This window comes from Quercus lobata, chromosome 4 (genome assembly GCF_001633185.2).
Source record: "Quercus lobata isolate SW786 chromosome 4, ValleyOak3.0 Primary Assembly, whole genome shotgun sequence".
Lineage (NCBI taxonomy): Eukaryota > Viridiplantae > Streptophyta > Magnoliopsida > Fagales > Fagaceae > Quercus > Quercus lobata.
The window spans coordinates 73,082,609-73,099,979 of record NC_044907.1 but is presented as its reverse complement, the minus strand read 5'-3'; the positions used below and the strand labels follow the sequence as shown (position 1 = coordinate 73,099,979).

Sequence of the window (17,371 nt, the reverse complement as noted above, 5' to 3'; positions counted from 1 at the left end):
TGATAAAAAGACCGAGTATCAAACTTCACACTGCCATTAAGATCCCAACAAAGCCTGTCACACCCTCCACCCCTAGGAATTCGGGTTTGGATGAAATAAAGAAGGGAGTAGGAAGCCGCCAACTCCCAATTATTGAGTTCCCTATGAAATCTTAAACTCCACACTCTGTCATTAACACCCACTAAGGGCTTCACACATCAGAAATATAAGCCTCCTTATTAGCTGAACACAAAAATAACCGAGGATAAAGAATTTTAAGAGGAACATCCCCAGTCCACTTATCATGCCAAAAAAGAATGCGAGAACCATCCCCCACCACAAAAGAGAAATGCTTAGCAAAAGTGTCCCACCCTTCGCTAATACTCCGCCATAACCCACAACCATGAGCCCTACCACAAGTTCTAGTGCACCAACCCCCTTTTACCTCCCCATATTTCATGGCAATGACCCTTCGCCACAGATGCGAGGTTTCATGGCCATACCTCCAAAGCCATTTCCCTAATAGGGCCTAATTTTAAGGTACCAACTTCCGAATTCTTAAACCACCCAACTCATGCGGTAAACACACCTTTTCCCAAGTCACCAATGGATATTTGAAACTCTCAACTAATGAACCCTACAAGAAGTTCCTTTGAATGTGTTCCAAACTAGTCGCCACAGTTTTAGGGATAGTAAAAAGGGAAAGGTAATAAGTCGGAAGGCTTGAGAGGGTACTCTTTAGCAAGGTGAGTCTACTACCCTTTGACAAATAAAGCCGCTTCCAGCCTGAAAGCTTCTTTTCCATCCTCTCAAGAATCGGATTCCAAATAGAGGCTGTTTTGTACAAAGTTCCCAAAGGCATACCCAAGTAAATCATAGGCAAACTGCCCACCTTGCTCAACACATAGGTTTTTAATCCAAGCAACCCATGGATATCCAGATAGAGCGAATAAGGAGAATATTATATTTCTCATTACTAAGGCTTTCTTCCAATCACCATTTTTTCTAAAACCTAAACCATCCTCCATGTTTTGATAATTATAAATAAATAAATCCAACTAAGCTTAGCCCCAAAAGCTTTTTCTGAAGCTCCCTGCCACAAGAAAGCACAGAAGTTTTAGTCAATAGCCTTTACAACCTTTGGGGGAAGAATTAACTTTTTGAGTAGTGTTGTGTTTAATATTTTGTACTTAGATTTTTATGTATTGGTGTATTGATTTAAATATTTTCGAAAGTAATGATTTTAAGAGGAGGCTTTACTTGTCAAGTAGTGGAAATTTTCACCTGTCAAGATGTGGAAAAAATTGTCTTGCTCACAAATTGCCTTCTTGTCCTTTTTGGCCTACTCCAATGGGGGTGGTCAATCCACAGTCATTGTCTTTGTTACTCTGGTATAAACTTTGAAGCATGTTCTGAACTCTGGTTTAGTGTACTTTGGTTGTATTCTGGTTCTGCCAATAAGTCTGATGCAAAATTGCTGGTCATGATTAGACAAGAGTGTTAGATGTTTTTTGGAGGCCACCATTAAGGGTGTATAGGTATAACAGTTGCTAAGTGATTCTTTAATTTTTTAGATGAATAAAAAATCTTCCACTGTGTAATTTTTATGGCTCCCTCATGAGTTTATGGAGTAGTAATTACTAAAATTTGATTTTCAAGTTGTTTTTACAAAGGGAGATAAGTTGTTTAAGGGTGCCAAAGTTGAACGTCTTCAGTTACTGATTATTATCCTCGTGGCTCTTCCATGATCTTATGAGCTTGTACTTTTAGCATTTCTAATTTCTACTGTGTTGCATCCGCGCTCTCTTTTTTGTCAGATACTACTTCATTTTGAGTGTAAAAAGTCTGAAATTAATGGAGCATCAGAACCGTTGTCAATATTCATTAAATTAGATTTCTAGGTATTTGAGTTGCATTTTTTCTGCCATAATCTGTAGATGCTTGTGCTCTGGTCCAGTACTTCTATTCCTGAATTAAGTGAATTCCTCCGGTGTGACAAGGTCACAGAAATCTCATTTTTTTTTAGAGTTTGTTTGCATTAAATTGAGATTGACTCTAATGAGCCATTAAGAGATAGGAATTAAATCAATGAAGCATTAATTCAAGTAAATCCTTGTAATAATGTGACTTATTTTCTACCTCATATAGGTTAAGCAGCTGCTGGAGAAGAATGAGAAAGGGCATGTTGTTGCTACTTGCCGTAATCCTAATGCGGCACCAGGGCTTCTACATCTGAAAAATAGATTTTCTGAATGACTTAGCATTCTACCATTGGATCTAACCATTAAAAGCACCATAGAGGTTATATGACCACTTACTCAAAGGGAAAACTTTTCATTTTGACCTTTCCAAGATGATTTTTGTACTTTTTCAGTTTGGTACCTTTCAACTATCTAAATCTATTAACCTTGATTCAGTAGACTGATGCAATCAATAATTTTTCTTTTCCTACAATCATTATTTTTCAATGATATTGGTTTTGCACTTTTGAGATTACTTGGAAAATTCTTAGGCCTTTGGTAGAAATGCAAAGTAAGCATAGAAAAATTGGAGGTCTATTGATATAGGTGTTGAAAGGTTGTTTAGTTTAGTTTTGTCAAAAAAAAAAAAAAAAAAAAAAAAAAAAAAAAAAAAAAGGAAGAAAGAGAGGAGAGAAAGGTTGTTGTAAGATTTGCAACTTTTGCTTCCTTTTTTTTTGGGTCTTGTCAATGATATAGTACATTAATAGTTAAGATTATAGAATTCCCAGTTATAGGCAACAAATTTTAGTATTTGTTATTTACCCTGATATTATGTCACATTTCAGGCATCTGCAAAGTCTATTAGAGAGAGATTTGGTTCTTTGAACCTTCTTATTAATGCATCTGGAATTCTCTCAATACCTGATGTGTTGCAACCAGGTACAGCTTGTTTCATTGTTTGAAGCATGATTTCCAGACTAGTAGTGGCTTTGACATATGCAATAAAATTTCTAGTTGTGAACTGAAACTAAGATATTTTGTTACATTATTTTACTTTTTCTATTAAAGCCCGGCAGACAATCATATTCTTCTATTTGCAGTACAGAAACAACATTGACCAAAGTAGAGAAATCGTCTTTGCTTCTTGCATATGAGGTTAATGCTGTTGGTCCGATTATGGTGATCAAGGTATGCTCATTAAAAATTTTCATTTTATTACTGTGTTTGATGTTGAATAAAAAAGGTTTTAGTAGACCAATGCCTGCATCCTGTTAGGTGTGTTTGTTTCATTACGTTGGAACAAAATCTCTGAAGAATATTTTTTGAGTGATATTCAATGAGATGAAAATGTAGTCCATCATTTGCTTGTTTCTGTCCGTAATGGGAAAATACAACTCATGAACCCATACAGGATCAAACTGTTGACCTTGCCCTCCACCCACCAAATGTTCCAAAGACCATTGAAAGGATGATTCTGTTTCTGTTATATATTCTTAAACAAAAGAGTGGAAGAAGACTTCTTCACATTGTGGGATTGGAAAGACATCTAGATCTAGCATGAAGAGATGCATATAAATCAGCTAATCTCATGTTAATTGTCACTATTGCTCTCCACAGATAATATCCGGATGCAGAAGCTGCTTCTTAATGCTTTCCCCAATAAACAGTGTAATTGTTTTTGCAATAAGCCAGTTATTGGAATGTTTCTATTGGAAGTTTTGATTGCAATTGGGCTTGTTTAACTACTATTTTGTTTGAGCTTCTTTGAGACTGTATAGCTTATAGTATAACTAAAAACTGTGGTGTGTGATTTGTACTAGCAGCATATGTGGCCGCTCCTAAAGGTTGGCGGAGGCTCTGGGACCAAAAGGGATGTCGCGGTTGTGGCCAATTTGAGTGCCAGGGTGGGATCCATTGGAGACAATCACTTTGGGGGTTGGCACTCCTACCGATCTTCAAAGACGGCGCTTAATCAGTGTATGAATTCTTCCTTGAAGTCTTAACATGGATTTTCTAGTTCAAACACTGCAAAATTAATTTTGACTTTTTAAGAAAAAAAAAAGGAGTTGATCCTTGACCACTTTGGGTTAAAGCTGCAATATGAATTAATAAAAGAGATCATTTCTTGAGCACTTCTCTAAGAACATTTCCTCAAGCAGTTGGTATTTTCAGATCTGAAGCATCCTTTTCAATGGTTCTAGTTGAAGCTTGAGATAAGAGCCTTATTTTTTAATGTGGTTTTCTATGGCTATTTAAAAAGTTGCACCAGCAGGGCTACTGTCATATGTTTCATCCACATATTCCCATTCTTTTATTCAGATAATTGTTTTAATACACATGCCCTATTTAAGACATGTCACTGAACATGTTGGGTATTGTTGTATTGGTAAGTTCAATTGCAAACATGTATCAATAACCACATTGTCAAAAGAGACAAAAACAAATAAATAGTGGTTCTGATGAACTATTATATTCTTTTCAACTGATGCTTGCAGTGACAAAAACTGTGTCAGTGGAGTTTGCACTAAAAAAGGATCCTATTATATGCATTTTGTTGCACCCAGGCACAGTGGACACTGATCTTTCTAGGCCGTTTCAAAGAAATGTTTCAGAGGGCAAACTATTCACCAAAGAGTTCTCAGTTCAGAAGCTCTTAGGCATCATCAACAATGCAAAGAAACATGACAATGGCAAGTTTTTTGCCTGGGATGGCCAGGAAGTTCCTTGGTGATTGGTCATATTCATTATAAGCATGCAATATTAAATAATTATATTTGAGTTTGAAATTTTTGGTCATTAATCTCAATTGTTTTTTATTAATTTATTTTATCTGTTAATAAATTAAGAGAACCATTGACTATTCAATTTCTCCCTTTGTAACTCCATTGGTTCTCTGTTTTCTACTCTCATGTAATTGCTTTCAGAAAGTAAATGGCGCTAACTATTTTGTTGTTTTCAAAATGTGTGCAAAAAATTTCAGTCTTTAGGATTTTTGGGTAAACCTTACTAACTGATGATACCTTTCACATTGGTGGCACAAATGAATCACCTTATAGACTAGAAACTTTAACTTAATAGAATATTCGTATATCAGAATTCAATTCTATGATTGGATTTTTTTTTTTGGTTAAACTTTTCACTCGGTAAGGATTTGATTATTCAACTTTGATTGTTGTCATTGTCCATGTTATATTATTCCTAACTTGGTGGACTCATTTTTCTTGTTATTGAAGATAAATCTGTTACTATAGCTGTGAAGCACCTTTCAGATGATTTTTGGCTTCTGTTGGGCAATTTCCGTCACTACCAAAACATTATTGAGCTAGTAATGATGGTCCTCTCTTTCGCCCCCATTACATAGATGTGTGGTATGCATTTGATTTTTAAATATCACATGTCTTACATTTAAATAAAAATAAAAGTAAAATAGAGGATTCAATGAAAAGAGATCTTATCCCGTTGAAATATTTTCTTCATATTACCTATCAAAAAAAAAAAAAAAAATTCTCTTCATATGGAAAATTTCAATTATTTGAGTTGATCTTAGGCCTAAGTAAAAGGACAATAACCTTATGGGCTCATGTTAAGTCACTTATGAAAGGGTCCATATATAATGGACAAAAAATCGGTTTCTTACCTATAAGAAAAAGGTCTCATTTGGCAACTTGTTCTCAATCAAAGGAAAAAGGATAACCTAAGATGACAACAACCCTCAAGGTATGGTTTTGGAACACTTTTTTAAACTCAAAAGGTGTTCATTTTTCAAGCTCCCACTGAAAATTAGGAAACACAAAATCAACAATTAGGATCCTCTAGAACTTTTATATGTTATAAATGATTTAAGGTTTTTACAAAGAGAACATCAAAAGAGAAACTGTGGAAGAAGAAAGCTATATTATTTACCCGTTACTCCTTCACAAACGAATACCTCTACATATATAGCAAAAGTCGTATGAAAGAAGTCAAACTAAAACAAGATAAGAAATAATCACCTAGTCTCTAGCTATCATGAAAATTAGAAATAAGAAGAAAATAGGGACATTAGGCGTCCCCACAAAATATATATAAATATATATATATATATATATATTTATATATTAACTTTTATATTTTGTTGTGTAGCATGAGCCAATGGTATGAGATATCATTTTACTATTTGCAAAGATCCACAATTCTTCTCGCATGCTTATCTTATCCCTCTTGGGAACCTTTAAAAGGACAACATTTTTTAGATCAATCATGAATTATTACTTCTCTCTCTCTCTCTCTCTCTCTCTCTCTCTCTCTCTATATATATATATATATATATATATAAAAGATCAATCATGTGTCGTTGGAGGGGGTTTGTGGCACATAGGTGATAGGACATGGTGCCTCATGAAACAAAATTTCCCTGCTTTGTATTAAAAGCTTGGGCTAATGAACCTGGTGACCATTTTTCAAGTCCAATGTCCCTCTCCGCCCACCAAATTTTCCAAAGACCATCGGAAGGATGATTTTGCTTCAAAAATGTGGAAGAAGACTTCTTCACGTTGTGGGATTGAAAAGGCATCTAGATCTAGCTTGACAAGATGCACATAAATCAGCTTATCTCATGTTAATTGTCACTATTGCCCTTCACAAATAATATCTGGATGCATAAGCTTCCTCTTAGCTAATTGCTTTCCAATAAACAGTATAATTGTTCTTGCAATAAGCCAATCATTGGAATGCTTCTATCTGAAGTTTTATTGCAATTGGGCTTTGTTTAACTACTATGTTGTTTAAGCTTTTTTGAGGCTGTATAGCTTATAGTATGACTAAAAATTGTGGTTGATTTTTACAAGCAGCATCTGTGGCCGCTCTTAAAAGTTGGCAGAGGCACTGGGACTGAAAGTGAAACGGATGTTGCTGTCGTGGCCAATTTGAGTGCCAGGGTGGGATCCATAGGAGACAATCGCCTTGGGGGTTGGCACTCTTACCGATCTTCAAAGGCTGCACTTAATCAGTGTATGAATTCTTCCTTGAAGGCTTAGCATGGATTTTCTTGTTCAAATACTACAACTAAATTTGACATAATTTTTTTAATAAAAAAGGGATGCGATCCTTGAGGTAATGCTCTTAGAGACGTGCTCAAGAAATATCGAAAATGTGCATATTAAATGAAAATGTGCATATTGAAGGGTCATAATCCTTTGTATTTAAATAGTTGTTTCTATTTATTTGGTAACTTCTTCTCAAACTTTTTCTCTTTCATCTTTCTTAGAAACACAAGAAACCTGTGGGTTTTCTCCAAAATTGTTATTTGTAGAACCCAATAAACCTTACTAATTGATGATACCCTTCACATTGAGGGCACAAATGAATCAACTTATAAACTGGTGACTAAACTGAGCAAGATCACTTCAGTTTAGATGATCCTTACACAAAATACAACAACAACAAAGCCTTAGTCCCAAAATTTGGAGGTGGCTATAAATTCTCGACAGATTAGATTGAGTCAATCACATGAATTCTTTTTCTCTATTCTATTCTATCTGAAATCATGTTCTCTATTACTTCCCTACTTGACATTTCTTTTTAGGAAAAATGCCTATACACCTCTTGAACTTTAGAGGAGTGGTCATGACACCCCCTGAACTTTTCTTTTCACTAATTTACTCCTTAAACTTTACACTTATGCCAAATTAATACATCAATTGGTACACCGTTACTTTCTCAACCAAAAAAAAATTTTTTGGTTTGTCGTTAATACACAAACAAAAACACACATGGAGTTTAAACCCATATAAAAAGAAGAGAGAGAAATTTAAAGAGAGACATGACTGAACTAGAACCACCAGTGGTCACCGCATTTCTCCTCCAATGGCAGATTTCTTTATCCTGCTATTGATCTCACTATTCACATTCAGCCGCATATCTGGATCTACAATTTATACTTTATAATTTGATTTTCTTTTTGGATTGAGAAATAAAACATTTTATTTTTGTCATCTTTAGTTCACACAACAAACACGGATCTTTCAAAACCACCACACACAAAAACTAAAATACTCCATTAAAAACAAACAAACCTAAACCCAAAAGCAAAGCAAAGTAATAGTAACAAATTTATGGATCTACACAAATGCTTCTCCTATAGTAACAAATTTATCTTCAACAATTATAAAAATTAGTCGCAGACCTACGTGATGTGTGAGAATATATGATTATTTTATGATGTAGTATAATACATAATTTACTCTCTAAATTTAATTGTAGCTAATTTGTTCTTTCGAAATATTAAACAATTTCTGAAAAAAAAAAATTATCTCTCTATTTTTGAAAATATATAAATTTCTCATTTTTAGTGTTTTGTTTTGATATTATCCTTTTTTTTACGTGATCCATATTCTTCTAAATATTGTCATTATGAATTATATTTTTCTTAATTTCTTTTGGTACAACTAAAATATTTAAGTTTCAAATTTATCATTTAAAAACTTCTTTCTTTCAAGGAGATTATCATAATAATCGAAACTTATCACATAATTACAATTGATATTATTCAAATAATTGATAGACACATTTAAATTCGAAGTCATGTAGATTGTGTTTTGATATAAACTCAAAATCTCACTTCCAAACTAAGGATTAACTCAAATAAATATCAAACCAAAACTATACGAGGAAGTGAGAGGACTTGTATGCAAACTCAAAAAACACAACACAAAAAACGTATCAAGAGTTGCAAGAAAGAGAGTATATCACCTCTTATGGGGAGAGAATAAAAAATTTATAGAATAAAAGATAATGAGAAAAATATTCAAATTAAAAGATATAGTTGTAAACACCAAATTATCCAAACCATGCTATGTAATAGAATAACATCATATCATTATATAATATATTTATAATAAAATAGGACCACATCTAACAATCAAAGAAAAAAAAATAGTTTAAAAACACAACCAAATTAGAACAACTTAAAATAAAGATGCAAGATTGAATTAAAATTCCACCAAAAGAATACACACACACACACATATATAGCAGAAGAGAGAGAATAATCACATTTTTTTATGATAGTTTGTTGCTACTCTCTTTTTTAATTGTTGCTACTCTACATTACCCTAAATTGGAGATGCATGAAAGAATTATAAACCCACCAAAAAGAAAGAAAAAAATTATGAGAGATAGAGAGAGAGAAATTGATCTTGTTGAGGAGAGAGATAGAACGATCTTACATCAAAATAGCATTGCCTTGTGCCAACATTGTGGCTTACTTCTAGTCTCTGAAGAACATCGAAGCTACCTTGTGTCAATTCATCGATGAAGAACTCGTCAAAGGAGAGAGGGAGAGAATCGGTGCACAGGAAATAGAAAGAAATTGGTTCTATGACTTGTGAGGGAGAGAAGAAGACGAAGTGTGAGAGAGAGAGAGAGAGAGAGAGAGAGAGAGAGAGAGAGAGATATGAAGTCTTCATTAATTATTTGGGCCCCACCAACTTGATGTTTTTACAAGAATGCCACTGTATTCATTTTCACTGAAAATGAAAACGGCTAAAAGTTGTATTCATTTTCTGTATTCAATTTTTTTTTTTTAAACTGAAAATGAATATTGAATATAAAAACACAACCAAACCAGTTTTTTGGTAGTGGGTCCCACAAAAAACTGAAAATCTATACTAAAAACACCATTTTTTTTTTCTCTTAACTAAACAGGCCCTATATGAAGTCTTCATTAATTATTTGGGCCCCACCAACTTGATGTTTTTACAAGAATGCCACTGTATTCATTTTCACTGAAAATGAAAACGGCTAAAAGTTGTATTCATTTTCTGTATTCAATTTTTTTTTTTAAACTGAAAATGAATATTGAATATAAAAACACAACCAAACCAGTTTTTTGGTAGTGGGTCCCACAAAAAACTGAAAATCTATACTAAAAACACCATTTTTTTTTTCTCTTAACTAAACAGGCCCTAAATTCTATACTTCAGCTTTTAGATATATATAGAAGAATACAATGAGCTAGGAACAATACAACATGAGCAATGATAATAGGGACGAAGCCAGACTTCAAATCTAGGGGGACAAGCTTAATGTAAATTTATCGAATTCCATCACATTCATTAACATCTTAATCTCATTCTCTCCCATTTACATGCATATATTTCATTTATTTATTTTTAATGTCACATGTCTTGCATCTATAAAAATGAGAGAAAATTAGAAGATTCAATGGGAGGAAAACTTATCCCATTAAAATACCATATGAGAACTAAGTTAAGTCATTGAAGAAGGGGCTCATTTATTCATATATAAGAACATTCACATCAAACTCTACACATCATTGGCAAAATAACTCAAAAAACTCCACTTTTTCTAGTTTAGTTTTCTATTTTTGTACGTACACCTACATCAGCCTCAATACTATATCAATGTTCCAATTAAATATTATTTCCTTTCTATTTCTTTATGCATTCACATTTGTAAATCTAAAAATCCACAACCAAATCCACAACAACAACAACAACAACAACAATAATAATAATAATAATAATCGTTTGTTAATTTTATACGATAGTTTGTTGAGCATGATGCATCATCAATTTAATGGATTTAGTTTTTTTTTTGTTGGAATATTAGTTTATCTAGCCTCTTGCTAATACTTTAACCTTACAAAAAATTGGTTTCTTATCTATAAGAAAAAGGTATTATCTTAAAACTTGTTTTCAAGAAAGGAAACAAGATAACCTAACAACCCTCAGGGTATGATTTTGGACCACTTTATAAAACTCAAATGTTCATTTTTAAGCTCCCACTAAAAATTAGGAAACACAAATTCGATTATTAACATCCTCTAGATTTTTTAGATGAATTCTGATATAGGATTTTTTTAAAAAAAATCTTAAAAATTTGTTATTATAAGAACGGTTTAAATGTTATCACATTGTCTACATTTAAAAAAAAAATACTACAGTAATTAATAACTGTTTGAGTTTTTCCCTCTAGTATACCACATGATTCTTAGAACTAAATAGTGGAGCAGTATGATTTACCAATTAAGCTAATTGTAACCCACCAACAAATACTATGGTTAAGCATGATATGTAATATAGAATCAAAGACAAATTATGAAACACATAGAAGACATACACAACGCACACACAAGGAGGTCTTCTACTTAAGATTTATCACACAACTTGAGCTTACACGACAAACTTAGAGAAAAACAAGATTGCCTTTTTAGGAGCTTTGCGTGGATACCCCATTTTACAACTCTCATTTAACCTTACTTGTATTGCACCATGCATCCCATTGCATAACACATTATAGGGAAGTACTATAATTTTTGACCACATGATTTCTAAATTCATTGCATAATATAAATTTAGAAGTCATAACAATCAAAACAACAGTACATGAGCCTTAATTGGACAACTAGATTGAAAGATATATAAAAACAATTTTAATGATAAAGTGCACTTGCATGAATTAGATCCCAACCATACGTGATTATGACCTCTTAATTCTAATTGGGCTAGTCTTAGTTCAATTTAAATTAAATGATGTGTCATAATGCTATTGGTTGAGGATATAGTTCATGGTAAGGTTGCATGCAGCACCTGATTTAATTCGAGACAAAGCATTGCTGATTCCTTGCAAAATTAGTAAAAATTAATTAATTAAACATATTTAAAATTAGTTTTCTGAGCTTGAGGACCAAGAATTTCTATAAATAAATAAATAAAAAAAGAAGAAGACTGAATCGAAAAGGAATAGATCTGGGAGGATGATAGGCACTTAGACAAGATCCCCTAGATTTTCTTCCTTTTTTACTCCAGCTTGCTCCCCATTCAGTTTGACTTTGCCCACTATATTTTTCACTCATAAAAACTAGTTTTCCTAAGTCCCACATTACCTAGAGACTTATCTCTGACCCCAATGTAGATACCTCATTTTGTATCCCTTACGACTCAAGCCCCTGTTCCCCAATGACAACATCATTCGAAGGCTCAAGTTTGGCTTAGGGATCAATCTGGTAAATCTTTATCTTGAAGGATGTTTTGGTAAAAGAAAAACCTACAGGAACCCTAAGTATACGCATATTGTAAGCATGCACACACATGTAGGGTTTTAGAATACCTGCATGGAAAGTTTTTGATGTAAAATCGTGTAAAGTGAATCTCACATCAGCTGGGAGCCACCCTACTTCCCTCTATGATCACTATAAAAGGCCTCAAATGCTCTTTTCCTAAAACACTCTGAATTCAACGAAAAATAATGAATCAAAGAGAGAGTTTTTATTCTAAAACATCCTTAAGTTAGAATTTACTTGGTTGGGACTTATTCTGGTCTTGACCTTTGAGTTTTAAGCTTACTAACCTCCTAGCTTTATCTTGATTAGATTGATTGAGGAGAACAGTTAAATTAAAGCTCAAAGGAGTTCTTATGTCTAAGATAAGGGTCTAACCTTGTCTCTCTCATTCTTGTTTGTTTATTACTATGTTTTCTGCCTTAATACTTCTGTTCTTAGTGTAGGTTTATAGCTTTCGTAATAGAAGCATGCTAGATTGTATTAGATTGACTGAGGGGAACAGTTAAATTAAGCTCAAAGGAGTTCTTATGTCTAAGATAAGGGTCTAACCTTGTCTCTCTCATTCTTGTTTGTTTATTACTATGTTTTCTGCCTTAATACTTCTATTGTTAGTGTAGGTTTATAGCTTTCGTAATAGAAGCATGCTAGTTGCTAGTAATAAATACAATCTAGCATGCTTCTATTATGAAAGCTATAAACCTACACTAAGAACAGAAGTATTAAGGCAGAAAACATAGTAATAAACAAACAAGAATGAGAGAGACAAGCATGCTAGATTGTATTTAAATTGTTGTTTTGTTGCTGCTTTAAAACTGTATTTCTGGGCATGTATGTGTGCACATGCTTTATGCTTGCATAAGAGGCATGCGTACGCATACTTCATGTATGCACACGCATAGTCGTGCATAGAAACCCAGATTTAGGGTTTTTGCTGCTTTCCCTTTTTTGCTTCATTTTTAATTACATATTTAGCTTCTATTAGTTTCATTTTCACATGTTTAGGTCTAGAGTCAGTAGAATACCATGTCTTATTACTTGGATTGTTAGATTAAGTGAAAGCTCACTAGTATAAATACTGGAGCTAATTTAAACCCCCAATTTTTACTTATAGCTAGATTAATTTTAGGCTAAACACAATTAAAGCAGAATATACGTAATTAGCCAATTAATTAACCGAAGCATTCAACAATTGCATGGATGAACATGAGGATGCAATGCTTAAATGTAAAGGGCAGTAGGGTAAAGAATATCAAACCCAAGATAACACCACGATGTTTTATTGAAGAGGAAAACCGAAGAACTCAGCATAAAAACCTCTCTGTGGCCCTCCAAGCCGAAATGATCCACTAATGAATAAGTTGGAGGGAGTATGAGGATACCAAAAAGACCCATTCAAGCCTAATCTACCCAAAGTACTTGATCTCTCCAAGCTCCAGCTAAACAGACTTCTCAGAGTCTTGTCTTCACTAGCTTCTCGGATCTCACAATGCCCTCTCGATTGCACTGCTAAGCCTTACCGGCTTAATTTGGCAAAGACCTAATACTTCTCAAGCTCCAAAATACTCTCTACACTTTGAATGAGTATGGGTTGCATTTGGGTAAAGTCATCTCTTAAGGTATGACAATGGGAGAGGGGAGGAGAAGAGACTACAAAGATTTCTCTCTTGAGGATGAGTAGCTCTCTCTAAAAGGTGGGTGTAGTGAAAACCTGAATCTCTAGGGTTTTCTATCTAATAGCCTCCTTACAATTTTGTAGGTAATGAGGGTATATATAGTGTGGGAGAAGGAGAGGAGAGTAATACTTAAAATCCCAGTTGTCAAAGTGTCTCATGGGTTGTCCAAGTCGCAAGTTACTCACAAGACATCCTAACTCTTGAACTTCCACATGTGCTCCCCACATGGCCTTTTGCGAGTTTTGATATCCCAAACCAGTAGCGAGCTAGTCGCAAATTCAACTGTCTTAAGCAATCTTCACTAACCTAATACTAAACTCATTACAATTAAATCCCATAGAATACAAGGAAATAAATTAATGGAATTACAACAATTTTTTCATGGAATACAACCAACATAAATATTATGCCAAAAAAAAAAAAAAACATAACTTAACATTAAGGATTAGGGTTTTTATGCTTTAGATGAACAACATGAACATGCATTGATATATACGTGCTAAGGTATTATGGTGTAGTGGGGTAAGTGAAGGTAAGTCATGTATATAAATATGCATCTTTGAACATAATGGTTGGTTTCTTTGATTGATGAATGCTATGATGCTATGCTTGAGTCATTGAACATGCTTGCTTAAATGTCATAATTATATGCTACTGCTTTGTTGATGTTGCTACCTTGTGATATACTTGCTACCTTTGGATGGATATAATGTCAATGCCATGCTAGATGAATATTAGGACCTTGTGCCATGAATATTATGATTGAGATGCCACGTTTGTGTGTTTAGATGCTTGGTAATGTGTGTCTGTGTGTGTAGAATAACCTATAAGAGGACCCTTTAATAAGATTAGGATTTAGAATACAATGAGTGGAGGCCAACCTACGGGTCTGGTGGGCATGATTATATGCTACTACTTTGTTGATGTTGCTGCTTTTTGATATACTTGCTGCCTTTGGATGGATATAATGTCAATGCCATGTTAGATGACTATTAGGACCTTGTGCCATGAATGCTATGATTGAGATGCCATGTTTGTGTGTTTAGATGCTTATTAGTGTGTGTGTGTGTGTGTGTGTGTGTAGAATAACTTATTAGAGGACCCTTTGATGGGATTAGGATTTGGAACACAATAAGTAGAGGCCAACCTATGGGTTAATGGGGTTGGGTGTCTAATACCTTCCCATCCCCATACCTAAACTTCGGACACGTGTTCTGGTAAGATTAATCATTCACATAAAAGCGCTATACATATGGTTCCTAGACCTAGTCTAGGTGGGACTCCATTTTCACCCTTCGCCCAATTCACTTTGCCGAGGCGTACTTCCCATGACAAAACCACTCATCGCGGAGCACTTCTACCCACACCCAACCTTCAGTATAAATACCTCTCTCTAGTATAAGTTGAAAGCACCCCAAAATTTAAAGAAAAACTCTCTCTCTCTCTCTCTCTCTCTCTCTCTCTCTCTCTCTCTCTCTCTCTCTCTCTCTCTCTCTCTCTGGAGTTAGTAATAGGAAGGTGCCTTTGGTGTTTTGGACCTCCTAGTCTCAACTCACTAGAAGGGATAGCTTGGTCCTCCTAGTCTTAAGTTACCAACTTCCTATTCACGAATCCCTCTCTAAATAAAATTTTTGCTTGGAGTGCTCAGAAGTGCTAGTGCATGCAAGTAAGGTTTCTAAACCTTCTTTTCATTATGCCTTAGTTTATTTAGATTCAAGCACAAGCATGTTTTTATTTCAAGTTCTTCATCTGTTCTTCATTGTTAGTATGATAGATCTAGGTCGTTCTTAGTTTTGCACGTTTTAGGGTTTCAATTCAAATAACATGTTCACATGATCTTAGATTAGGGTTTATCACACATCACACACATATTTACCATGTCTTTCAATTCATTGCATGCCTAAATTATACTCTTCAATGCTTGTTTTAATCTTTGGGCAACAAAAAGAAAGTGACACGTGTCTAAGGTTGCTCCTAGTCATGTGCATTGCACATGACCCTTGGGCACATTTTGCTTTTTTTTGCTGCCACATAACCCTATATATAGCAAAGCATTTCCCTAAAAAAATTATTGTTTGTTTGGTGGTGGTGACTTTTTCTCATTAAAAAATGTCTCTCTCTCTCTCTCTCTCTCTCTCTCAATGAAATTGGTGTATTATAAATGAAGTGATAAAAAAAATAGAACATTTGATGTTGAGTGTATTGTAAAGTGGTGTGTATAAATAGATAAAGTATCTTTTAAGTTATTAAAAACTAAATTTTTTAGCACCACAAATATAAATGCTTTTAAACTACCACTGCCAAGGACGAACACAGTACTTGGAGTTAGGGCAAGCGGCTCTGTTGTTGGATGCATGCGATAGCTTTGGTTTTCGGCTCTGCTTCTTAGCCAGCAAGAGTTTTCTTTTATTATTATTATTTTTATGTATGTGTAGAGTGTGTCTTTTGCTGGTAAGGACAAAATTATTTTGTTTAAAATTTTTTAAAGGGCCAAGTTGTTTGTTTTTGGTAAAATTGGTTGATTGGTCTTAATTTTTTAGTTTTGCTATCTGTAATTTTTGTTCTTGTGCTAATTTTTTGGGCTTATATATTTGTTTTAGATTTTAGATTTATAAATTTTTTTTTATGGCCTTTAAAAGGAGGAAAATACTAGATCTACAAACTTTTTTACAAATTGTTGGTGTGATGAGTAGTTAATAGTAAATAAAATAGTGATGTAAGTAGTGAGCCAAGATGCAAACCAGTAAAAATTTGCTACCTCAAATTTTTTTTTTTTTTGAGGTAAGAGATAGAGCTACCTCAATATTTGTAAAAAATTTTTTGTAGTTATAGCATTTCTCTTATAATGATTAAGGCAAAAAATATAATTTTATTGAACAAAGTAGTACCTATATATATATATATATATACTTCAATTATTTAAATTAAAAAAAAAAAAAAAAAGGGGTCATTGCCCCCAAGTCCATGAATGACTCCACGTCCATGACCACTGCCACCAAACACAAACCTCTATGAAATTTACAACTAGTATAGACCCAAAATGCAAAAACGTCACTGTACATAATCACCATCACGGCTATGAGACGACTATTATCTAAATCTATGATTAGTCCTTCAGAGAACCATTTGCTTGTAATAATAATAATAATAATAATAATAATAATATGAATGGGATGAGGCGAACGGATTTGGATCGAGTGTACCAAGTGCAATTCACCTCAACTCTCACCACACATTTTTTTTTTTTAGTTACTTTTTCATTTTTTATTATTTAAGGGCTGAGATTGATCAAAGTAATGTTTTTTAATTCTCAATCTCAACCCTTCGTAGTTATAGCATCAGGTGATCTCAATCCTGCGGTGAACACAAGCATAGAGTTTCTTAGGTGGAGAGTTACAGTACGGTAGCTACATTTTTTTTGGGGGGGGGGGGTGTTGTTTTATCCACCGTTCCGTAAAATGTAAATCTAATTTATATTCATAGATGAAAAAACAAAATATAAGGAAAAATATGGAAGAAATAAGTATGACATTTATTTGTAACCTTCATTATTATTGGCAGAAGTTTTGATTTAGGATAAAGCTCCTAAAAACATTTCGGATGCAAGTACAAGAAAGTATACAATAACCACATTGTTTTATATCTACCAAGGATATGCTATCAAGATAAGATTATCTCCCATCGTCAAAATCCAA

The 17,371-nt window shown here is 33.8% G+C and overlaps 1 pseudogene; it reads left to right on the top strand.

Moving 5' to 3' along the window:
- The first annotated feature begins 1,271 nt into the window (after positions 1 to 1,271).
- Positions 1,272 to 7,096, top strand: LOC115985765 (annotated as a pseudogene).
- The last annotated feature ends 10,275 nt before the right edge of the window (positions 7,097 to 17,371 follow it).